Raw genomic sequence first — 11474 nt, forward strand, 5'->3', positions numbered from 1 at the left:
AATAGAAACAAATCAGAATGTGTTAAGATATTTTAAATAATGGGGGATTAAGGGAATGAGTTATTATTTAAAAGGGGAAAGAGATGGTAAACATAACTGACTTGAAAAAAGTTAAAAGAAAAGATGAAGTAAACAGGGATCATAGTGATAAATTGAGAAAAGGCCATTGTGAAGACCAGAAAGCTTGCGAGGAAGCTAATATAAAAGGTCTTTTCTGCAGCTGGAGAGCATTTGGACCTAGGAACTATTCCTAAAGTAAAAAGAAGTTGAAAAGAACTCAAACTCCTGAAAAAGGGTAGTTATATAAAGCCAAGAAAATAAACAAACATAATTAGGCAACTAAAAAGAATGACATCCTAACACAAACTGCAAAATAGAAAAACCTTGAAAACTGCATACTAAGCGATAGAGGCCAGTTACATAAAATAAAATCTTTAAGTCATTATTCAAGTCAATATTTTGATGTGGAAAAATACTATAATCATATAAAGCACATGAGTAGTTGCTGAGACCTAGAAGTAGGAGTAGGAACTGTGACTAGAAACATGGAAATCTTTTGGTATGGTAGAAAGTCTTATAGAACTTGTTTGCACAGATATATTCACAATTCATTGTATAGATCTATTAAAAACAACTGAATAGAACCTTCAAAATATGTTGAATCAATAATATGTAAGTTATACCTAAACAAACCAATTTTTAAAAAATAAAGTAAATAAACAGGAAGTCAAAATAAGGAAGAAATAGAGAGGGAGAAACAGCACTCATGCTTAAATTTGAATATCATATATAAGTTTTTCAATGACACCTCTGGATGTATTAGTTATTCTTTGTCAGCATATTTTATTCATATATTCAAAAATCATCTCAAGAACTATTGAGTATTAGTTTTATGCCAGTTGTTTTGAATAAAAGAGAACACAGATATGATTCATGCTCTGAGAGTATTTATAACTAGTACTACAGGCACTGAAGAAAATCAAATTATATGGGATAATATCACATGTTTTTTGGTTTTACAGGACATGCACTGTAATTTTCAGTTCTTATTCCTGACTGAACTGAGGGATCATTCCTGGATATGGGCCTCTAGGAATTAAACCCAGGTTGGGCATATGCAAGGCAAGTGCCATGTACACTTTAGTATTGCTCCAGCTCCAACATTTTTAAATTTTTATAATTTTAAAGGTTTAACTTTTTTTAAAATTTTGTGAAAAATAAATTAAAAAGCTATAATTAAGTTTTTGGCACACAGTGTTTCAACACTGATCCCTTCACCAGTATATACTTCCTTCCCCAATACTCCTCACCCTCATTTGCCTCCTACCCACCATTCTCCTTCTATAAGAGGTGCTTTTAGCAAGTTATAAGTTTTTGTACTTTGATGGGAGGCATCACATTCCCCAAGTTCAAACTTTACTATAAAGTTATAATAATTAAAATTGGAATAAAACAGATTCAAATATCAGTGGAATAAAGTGGAATGTCCTCAGACAGACCCTCAGGATATCATGAGCTAATTTCCAATAAAGAAACAAAAATACAAAGTGGAAGAAAGAAAGTCTCTACAACAAGTGGTGTTGCAGAAACTGTTTTGCTACATAAAAAAGAGAAAAGAAAAGAAAAAGAAAATGAAAAGAAAAAGTAAAAAGAAATATAAAAAAGTTTAGAACTCTTTATTATTTTACACACAAAAGCCTAATTAAAATGGATTAAAGACTGATATCAGAACTGAATACATATGATACTTAGAGGAAAATATAGGCAGAACTTTCCATGACATTGAAATTAAAGGCATCTTCAAGAATGAAACTACATTGATCAAGCAAGTAGTAGCAAAGATAAACACATGTGACTATATTAAAAAATTAAGAAGCTGTGCTCGCTTTGGCAGCACATATACTAAAATTGGAACAATACAGAGATTAGCATGGCCCCTGCACAAGGATGACATGCAAATTTTTGAAGCATTCCATATTTTAAAAAATATTAAGAAGCTTCTGCATCTCAAAGGAAATGATGACTGGCACAGAATGATATTTATCATACGTAGTATATAAAGAAACACACAGTGGTGGAATAACAAATAGCCAAAGACAAAAACCATGAGAACTGGTGTTCAGGAAACAAGACACATGGGAATAAGACAGAAAGGGGGCAATGTCTCTGTTGAGGGGCGTTTCAACTAGGAGAAAGAGGAGGTGCTAAAGTGTTATGTATGAAACCTTCTCAGCAACAGAAGAACCACAGTGCAAATATTCCCATAGCAAAAGGTGCCTCTTGTAGAAGCAGATTGGTGGGTAGTAGGAAGATGGGAGAAAAGTGGACACTGGTGAAGTGATGTGTGTTCAAACATTGTATGCCCAAAGCCCAATCATAAGTAACTTTGTAATTCACATTGACTAAATAAAAATTAAAACAAAAGCAAGAAACAAAAAAGTCTATAATTTTTTCCTGTGTCAATACTACAGATTAATTTTTATGTATGTAGAGAACTCCAGGTCAAGACAATTTGGTGAAATTTTATTTAACCTTACCAAAGCCATTCTCTTCAGTTTTTCATTCTTGGAAAATCCTGTGTTTTTTCATCAACACATACATTTATTTATCTCCCCTCACATTTTTCTAAATAAGTTTTGGGGGCCACACCCTGTGACGTTCAGGGGTTAATCCTGGATATGCACTCAGAAATCACTCCTGGCTTGGGGGACCATGTGGGAAGCAGGGAAATCAAACCAAGGTCTGTACTAGATCAGCCACGTGCAAGGCAAACTCCCTACCATTGCAGTATAGCTCTGGCCTCTCTGTAAATAATTTGTATTAATATCTTTATTTAAACACCGTGATGACAAATATGATTGTAGTTGGATTTCAGTCATTCAAAGAACACCACCCTCTTCACTAGTTCAAAATTCCCACCTCCAATGTCTCAAATCATCGTCCTCTCCACCACACCCTCACCTGTACTCGAGACAGGTTTTCTACTTTCCTCATTCATTCACTTTGTTATGATAGTTCTCAATGTAGTTATTTCTCTAACAGCACTCATCACTCTTTGTGATGAGCTTCATGAAATGAGCTGGAACTTCCAACCATCCTCTCTTTTGTCTCTGACAATTAATTCAAAAAAATGTCTTTCATTTTTCTTAAACCCCATAGATGAGTGAAACTAGCCTGTGTCTATCTCTCTCCCTCTGACTTATTTCATTCAGCATAATAGATTCAATGTACATCCATGTATAGGAAATTTTCATGACTTCATCTTTCTGACGGCTGCATAATATACCATTGTGTATATGTGCCAGGGTTTCTTTAGTCATTCCTCTGTTTAAGGGCATCTTGTTTGTTTTCAGAGTTATTCCACACTATTGTAAATAGCGTGGCAATGAATATAGATATGAGGAAGGGATTTTTATTGTATTTTTGTGTTTCTAGGGAATATCCCTAGGAGTGGCATAGCTGGATAGTATGGGAGCTCAATTTCCAGTTTTTGAAGGAAATCTCCATATCGCTTTCCATAAAAGTTGGACTAGACAGCATTCCTAGCAGCAGTAAATAAGAGTTCCTTTCTCTCCACATCAGCACCAGCACTGCTTGTTCTTATTCCTTGTGATGTGTGCCAATCTCTGTGACATGAAACGGTACCTCATAAGTTGTTTTGATTTGCGTCTTCCTAATGATTGGTGATGTTGAGCATCTTTTCATGAGCCTTTTGGCCATTTGTATTTCTTCTTTTACAACGTGTCTGTTCATTTATTCTCCCCATTTTTAATAGGATTAGATGTTTTTTTCTTGTAAAGTTCTGTCAGTGCCTTGTATATTTTGGATAATAGTCCCTTATCTGATGGGTATTGGATGGATAGTTTCTTCCACTCAGTGGGTGGCTCTTGTATCCTGGGGACTATTTCCTTTGAGGTGCAGAAGCATCTCTGCTTAATATAGTCCTACCTGTTTATATCTGCTTCCACTTGTTTGGAGAGTGTTGTTTCCTACTTAAACATGCCTTTAGTCTCAATGTCATGGCGTGTTTGTTCTATATACCTTATGATTTTAGATCTGATATCAAGGTCTTTAATCCATTTGGATTTTATCTTTGTACCTGGTGTTAGCTGGGGGTCTGAGTTCGCTTTCTTGCAAGTGTCTAACCTGTTGTGCCAATACCACTTGTTGAAGAAGCTCTCCTTGCTCCATATAGGAGTTCTCGCTCCTTTATCAAAAACTAGGAGATTGTATGTCGGGGGAACATTCTCTGAGAACTCAAGTCTATTCCACTGAACTGAGGTCTGTCTTTATTCCAAAATCACGCTACTTTGATAGCTATTGCTTTGTAATACAGTTTAAAATTTGGGAAAGTAATGCCTCCTATATTCCTCTTCCCCAATAGTGCTTTAGCTATTCGAGGGTGTTTATTGTTCCAAATACATTTCAGCAGTGTTTGATCCACTTCCTTGAAGATTGTCATGGGTATCTTCAGGAGAATTGCATTAAATGTGTACAATGCTTTGGGAGTATTGCAATTTTATGATGTTAATCCTGCTAATCCATAATCATAGTATGTATTTCCATTTCCTGGTATCCTCTCTTATTTCTTGGAGCAGGATTTTATATTTTTCTTTGTATAGGTCCTTCACAATATTAGTTTGACTCCAAAATATTTGAGTTTCTGTGGCACTAATGAGAATGGGGTTGTTTTCTTAATTTCCATATCTTACCTGTCATAATTGATATATAAAAAGGCAATTGATTTTTGTGTGCTACTTTTGTAGCCTGCCACTTTGCTATATGAATCTATTGTTTCTAGAAGATTTTGTTATAGTCTTTAGGGTTTTCTAAGTAGAATATAATGTCATTTGCAAACAGTGTGAGCTTGACTTCTTCCTTTTCTCTCTGGATTCCCTTGATATCTTTTTCTTGCCTAATCATAGCAAGTACTTCCAGTACTATGTTGAAGAGGAGTGGTGAGAGTGGATAGCCTTGTCTTGAACCAAAATTTAGATAAAATTCTTTTAGTTTTTTTTTCCATTGAGGATAATATTTGCCATTGGCTTGTGGTAGATAGCCTTAACCAGATTGAGAAAGTTTACTTTCATTCCCATCTTGCTGAGAGTTTTGATCAAGAATGGGTGTTGGGTCTTATCAAATGCCTTCTCTGCATCTATTGATATGATCATGTGAATTTTATTTTTCTTATTGTTGATGTTGTGTATTATGTTGATAGATTTATGGATGCTAAACAATTCATGCATTTCTGGAATGAAACCTACTTGATAGTAGTGAATGATCTTCTCGATGAGGCATTGTATCCTATTTGCCAGGATTTTGTTGAGAATCTTTGCATCTGTGTTCATCAGGGATATTGGTCTGTAATTTTCTTTTTTGGTAGCATCTCTATCTGGTTTTAGTATCTAGGTAATGTTGGCTTCATAAAAGCTGTTTGGAAGTGTTCTTGTTATTTCAATTTCAGGATAGCTCCTGGCCAGGATTGGTAGTAGTTCCTCTTGAAAGCTTTGAAAGAATTCATTCGTGAATCCATCCAGGCTGGGTTTTGTTTTGGGACTGACTTTTTATTATGGTTTTACTTTTTTCAATAATGACAGGAGTGTTTATATATGCTACGTCCTCTTTATTCAACCTTGGAAGAATATAAGTGTGCAAGAAATTATCCATTTCTTCCAGGTTCTTATATTTAGTGGCATAGAGTTTCTCAAAGTAGTCTCGGAATACCATATGAATCTATGCAGTATCTGTAGTGATCTTCCCCTTTTCGTTTCTGATATCGGTTAACAAGTTTCTCTACCTCTCTTTCTTTGTGAGGTTTGCCAAAGGTCTATTAATCTTGTTTATTTTTTCAAGGAACCAACGTCTGATTTCATTGATCTTTCTGGTTATTTTTTGGGTTTTCACTTCATTGATTTCTGCTCTGAGCTTTGTTATTTCCTTTCATTCTCTCTGTTTTTGGTTCCTTTTGTTGATCATTTTCTAATTCTATAAGCTACATCATTAAGCTGTTGAGGTATGCTCCTTACTTCCTGTTGTGTGCTTGCAAATCTATAAATTTTCCTCTCAGTACCTCTTTTGCTGTGTCCCATAGAATCTGATAGTTTGTTTCTTCATTGTCATTTGTTTCCAGGAAATGTTTTATTTCCTCTTTGATTTCAACTCGGACCCACTGGTTGTTCAGTAGCATGCTATTTAATTTCCAGGTGTTATAGTTTTTTTCTTTGTCCCTTTGTACTTTCTGTCCAAGAGGACTTATGCAGGTATGTTTTATATGTCAGCATGTGGTCTATCCTGGACATTGTACCCATGTACATTGGAGAAGAATGTATATCCAGGTTTCTGGGGATATATATAAATATAAACTAGGCCTCTTTCTTCCATTTCTCTTTTCAGGTATAGTGTATTTTGTTGGATTTCAATTTGGTTGACCAATCAAGTGTGGAAAGGGCCATGTTGAGTTTTCCCACAATTATTGTTTTATTATTGATATCCTTTTTCATATTTGTCAATAATTGTATTAAATACTTTCCTGGTTTCTCATTGGGTGCATATATTTTTAGGAGAGTGATTTCTTCCTGCTCTATATATACCTTGATTAGTACAAAATGTCCAAATTTTTCCCTTACAATTTTCTGAATATAAAGTTTGTGTCATCTGATATTAGTATGGCCACTTCAGCTTTTTTAAAGGTGTTGTTTGCTTGGATGATTTTCCTTCAGCCTTTTATTTTGGGTCCGTGTTTTCTATGACTATTTAGATGTGTTTCTTGTAGGCAGCAGAAAGTTGGATTCAGTTTTTTTATTCATTAGCCACTCTGTGTCTCTTAATGGGTGCATTTAGTCAATTGACATTGAGAGATATAATTGTCATAGGATTTAGTGCCATCTCTGTGTAAAAGTTTGGTGTGTCTATTGGTAAGTCATGTCTTAAAATAAACCTTTCAGTTTTTCTTTTTAAGGCTGGTTTTGAGTCTGTAAAGTTTCTGAGCTGTTGATTATTTGTGAAGCTATGTATACTTTCTTCAAATCTGAAAGTGAGTTTTGCTGAGTGCAGTATTCCAGGCGAAGCATTTATTTCATTAAGTTTTGTCACTATGTCCCACCACTGCTTCTGGACTTGAGTCTTTCTTGTGACATGATGCTGTAAATATGAGGATGCTCCCTTGAATGTAATTTCCCTTTTTGATCATGCTGCTTTCAGTATTCTGTCTCTATCTGTGGGATTCATCATTGTGTCTATTATGTGTCTTGGGGTGTTTTTTCTGGGGTCTCATTTAGCTGGTATTCTTTGGGCATGCAGGATTTGGTCACATGTATTTTTTAGCTCTGGTAGTTTCTCTGTGATGATGTACTTGACTGTTGATTCTTCCTGGAGATTTTCTTCCTGGGTCTCTGTGACTCCAATGTTGTTTCTGTTTTCATGTGTTCACATTCTTTGAGTAACTTTTCCATTGTCTGATCATTTGCTTTAAAACTTTTTTCCAATCTCTTCTGCTGTATGGAGTTGTTATGCATATCCTCTTCCAGCTCACTAATTCAATCCTCAGCGGCTGTTACCCTGTTAGAGAGGCTTTTCATTAAGTTTTCTTCATTCATCTACAGCAGGGGTCTTCAAATTACGGCCTGCAGAGGAGTCTGATCCGGCCCACCAGCAGTGAGCACTGTTTGGTTGCCAAGATACCTGCCAGCATATACACTCAGTGTCACGGTTTCTCAGGGATGATGTCAACCGCCTTCACCCATGGCATGTTGTGTGCTGGGGGGGTGGGCGTGAGGGCGGTGTTGAGTGGGACACTGATGCACCCTTGCACCTGGCGCACGTTGCTGATGATGTCACTGGAGGGTGCTGGACCCTGCTTGGCGAGGAGTACCACATGTGGGTGACTATATGATGTAAAAAGGCGCTTGCTCCACCCCCAGGCAATGTGGAGTCTGTGTGCTGTGCCTGCCTGTCAGTGAGGTTTTCCTCCACTCCCTCCACTGCCAAAGGTCAGTCAAAAGTGCCATAGAAATAAATTTTTGCCAGATGGGGGTTTCTGCCAGATTGGGCTGTGGGTGACTCATATGAAAATTCCCCTTTGGGGGTGGTGAGGCATTCAGTGCTAAAATCAAAGTTAGGGGGTGGGCGGTGGTTGGGAGGTTAGGGGTTCGGTGCTGAATCGCCCATGTGGAAAATTAGGGGTTCGATGCTGAAGTATTTTAAAGGGGTTACATTGAAAATTTTATATGCATTTTGCAATTCCTTTTCAGTGTTCACATGCTGATTCTGAACATATCAATTAACTGAACTATCAGGGACTGAACTGGTCTGCTTAGAAAAGCTTGCAAGTGGTAAGTGTTCACATCAGGGACTAATGGGGGTTCATACACTGTGTGTATATATACACACATATTTGTATTTCACTAATATCAGTTTGAAATCCCTAGGAAACAATGATGTCAAGAAAAAGAAAAATTGACGGCGAGTGTAGGATATTCAAAGAACAGTGGACTTACGATAACTTTTTATGTGATACAAAGAAAAAGCTGTGTGTCTGATATGCCAGAATATAGTTGCTGTGTTCAAACAATACAATTTTCGAGGCCACTATCAAACTCAACATAAAGATAAATATGATCGTTTGGTTGGAGAAGTGAGAAAAGATAAAATATTACAACTGAAACATACACTGACGACTCAACAAAATACTTTTGTGAAACAGAAGCAGTTAAATACTTCCTCACTGCAGGCAAGTTTTCAAGTTGCCAAGCTAATAGTGTGCAATGGCAAACCATTTGTGGAGGGAGAATTTGTTAAAGAATGCCTTATTTCTGTTGCCAAAGAGATGTGTCCAGAGAAGACCGATTTATTTAGTACCCTGAGCCTTTCAGGAGTTACAATGACATGAAGGATTGAAGAAATGGGAGAAAATTTGCTGCACCATTTGCAAAACTCTGCAAAGAAACTTTGCTATTTTTCCTTGGCTCTTGACTAAAGCAATGATGTTCGTGATTCTGCTCAACTTCTCATTTATATGCATGGGACAAATGAGTATTTTGAAGTCACAGAAGAGCTTGCTGCACTGCAAAGTATCAAAGGTACAACCACAGGTGTGGATATATTTGAAAAGGTTTGCCAAACTGTGAATGGTTTGGAGCTGGACTGGGTTAAACTAGTCAGTGTAACAACTGATGGTGCTCCTAGCATGGTGGGGTCTAAGAGAGGAGTAATTACTCACATTACACAAGAGATAGACAAACATAACCATCCTTATCCAATTGCCATACACTGCCTCATCCACCAACAAGCACTGTGTTGTAAATCACTGAAGTGGGACTCTGTTATGAAAATTGTGGTATTTTGTGTTAATTACATTCGAACTCATGCACTAAACCACAGACAATTTCAGGAATTTCTATCTGAGTTAAATGCTTCCCATGAAGATGTTCTGTACCACACAGAAGTCCATTGGCTGAGTAGAGGGGGAGTTTTGAAACATTTCTATGACTTACTTCCGCAGATTACATCTTTTCTGCTTTCAAAAAGCCAAGAAGTACCAGAGCTCAATGATGCAGAATGGAAATGGCACCTTGCCTTTCTGAGAGATATAACAGAGCTACTCAACAGTTTCAATCTGCAACTTCAAGGCAAGGGGAAGTTCATCTGTGATATGGCATTGCATGTGAAAACATTTGAAGTAAAATTAGGCCTTCTCATCAAACAAGTACAGGAGGAAAACTTCAGTCATCTCCCAACAACTCAAAACCTGTCAGCGAACAAACAATTGCTTGCATTCCCAAAGAAAATATGTCTGGCTTCACTAGAATTGTTGCAGAAGGAGTTTCAATTTAGATTCAAAGAGCTTCATCTCCATGAACAGGACATATAGCTTTTTCGTAACTCATTTTCTGTTGAGATTGAAAATGTCCTTACAATTTACCAAATGGAACTGGCTGTACTGCAGAATTGTGACTCTCTGAAAGACGCATTTAAGTCAAGTAACCTTTTGAATTTCTATGCATCTCTCCCCTCTGAGACATATCCAAATATCAGGAACCATGCACTCAAATGGTAACCATCTTTGGTAGCAGTTATGCCTGTGAACAGACTTTTTCAAGAATGAAACATCTGAAATCTCCAACCAAATCAAGATTAACTGATGCCCACTTCCATCAATTGTTACATATGGCAGTAACAAATATGGAACTGGACATTGATCATCTCATTAGCCAAAAGCAGGCCCACAGTTCCCATTGAAATACTGGTGCGTGATCTGTTTATTTATAAATGGTTTTCATTTTATTTATATAAGATATGTGCAGTGTGAGTAGGAATTAGTAGCTCATATTGTCCAGCCCTCCAGCTCTCTAAGGGACTGTAATCCGGCCCCCACTTTAAAATTTTTGAAGACCCCTGATCTACGGAGTTATTCAGACCTGTTATTTGACCTATTATTTCAGTTTTGAGTTTTTTTTATTTCTATCATCATATTCTCTTGATTCTTATTAGTGTTCTGTTCAACTAGATCTATTTCTTTGAGTTCTGTGAATATTATCAATATTTTTACTCTAAATTCTATATCTGAGAGACTAACTAGGTGGCTGGCCAATTTTAGGGACATCAGAGTTGTCATATTCATTCTCTATGCCTGATGCTGGACTGTGTTGTTTCCCCATTGTGGTTCTTCTAGTGTTAAAGTGGTATTCATCAGCTAGAAGGAGAGCATGGCCATGAGGTGAAGAAAAGCTCCAACTATTGTGGGCAAGAAGACTCACCTCAGGAGAAGTGAACACTCAGGGAAGGATGCCAGAGAGGATCAAAGTTTCTAGGCTGAGGCAAGCAGAGTGAAGCCTCAAGATGTCTGCTGTACTTCAAAGGCTCAGCAGCTTCAGCTATATCCAAAGTCTCTGGGAATGAATATTCATCTCAGGAGAAGCGAGTCCACAGGGAAAGACACCAAAAGGATCAAAATTTCCAGGCCAAAGCAAGCAGAATAATGCCTCAAGATGTCTGTCATGCTCAAAAGGCCCAGCAGAGTCAGCTCTATCAACAGACTATGGGCAGGAAAGACTCATCTAAGGAGAAGCATGCCCTCAGGGAAGGATGCCAGAGAAGATCAAAGTTTCCAGGCCAGAGCAAGCAGAACAAAGCCTCAAGATGTCTTCCATGCTTAACATGCCCAGCAGAGTTAGCTATATTACAGTCCTGTGCAGGGAAGCCTCACCTCAGGGGAAGCGAGCCCTCAGGGAATGATGCCACAGAGGATCAAAGTTTCCAGGCCGAATAAAGCAGAGAAAAGCCTCAAGATGTCTGCCGTGCTTAAAATGCCCAGCAGAGTCAGCTATATGCACAGTCTCTGGGCAGGTAAGACTCACTGCTGGAGAAGCAAGCCCTCAGGGAAGGATGCCAGAGAGGATCAAAATTTCCAGGCTAAAGCAAAGCAGAGCAAGCCTCAATATCTGAATATTTTTTTACAATTATTTTGCTTTACTGTT

General features: G+C 37.4%; 1 non-coding gene across 1 annotated transcript; it reads left to right on the forward strand.

Annotated features, from left to right (window-relative positions):
- Positions 1 to 1878: 1878 nt before the first annotated feature.
- Positions 1879 to 1982, forward strand: LOC126000262 (U6 spliceosomal RNA). The gene has a single exon (XR_007492617.1). It is a non-coding gene; the product is annotated as a U6 spliceosomal RNA (small nuclear RNA).
- The last annotated feature ends 9492 nt before the right edge of the window (positions 1983 to 11474 follow it).

This window comes from Suncus etruscus, chromosome X, assembly GCF_024139225.1.
Source record: "Suncus etruscus isolate mSunEtr1 chromosome X, mSunEtr1.pri.cur, whole genome shotgun sequence".
NCBI classification, from domain to species: domain Eukaryota; kingdom Metazoa; phylum Chordata; class Mammalia; order Eulipotyphla; family Soricidae; genus Suncus; species Suncus etruscus.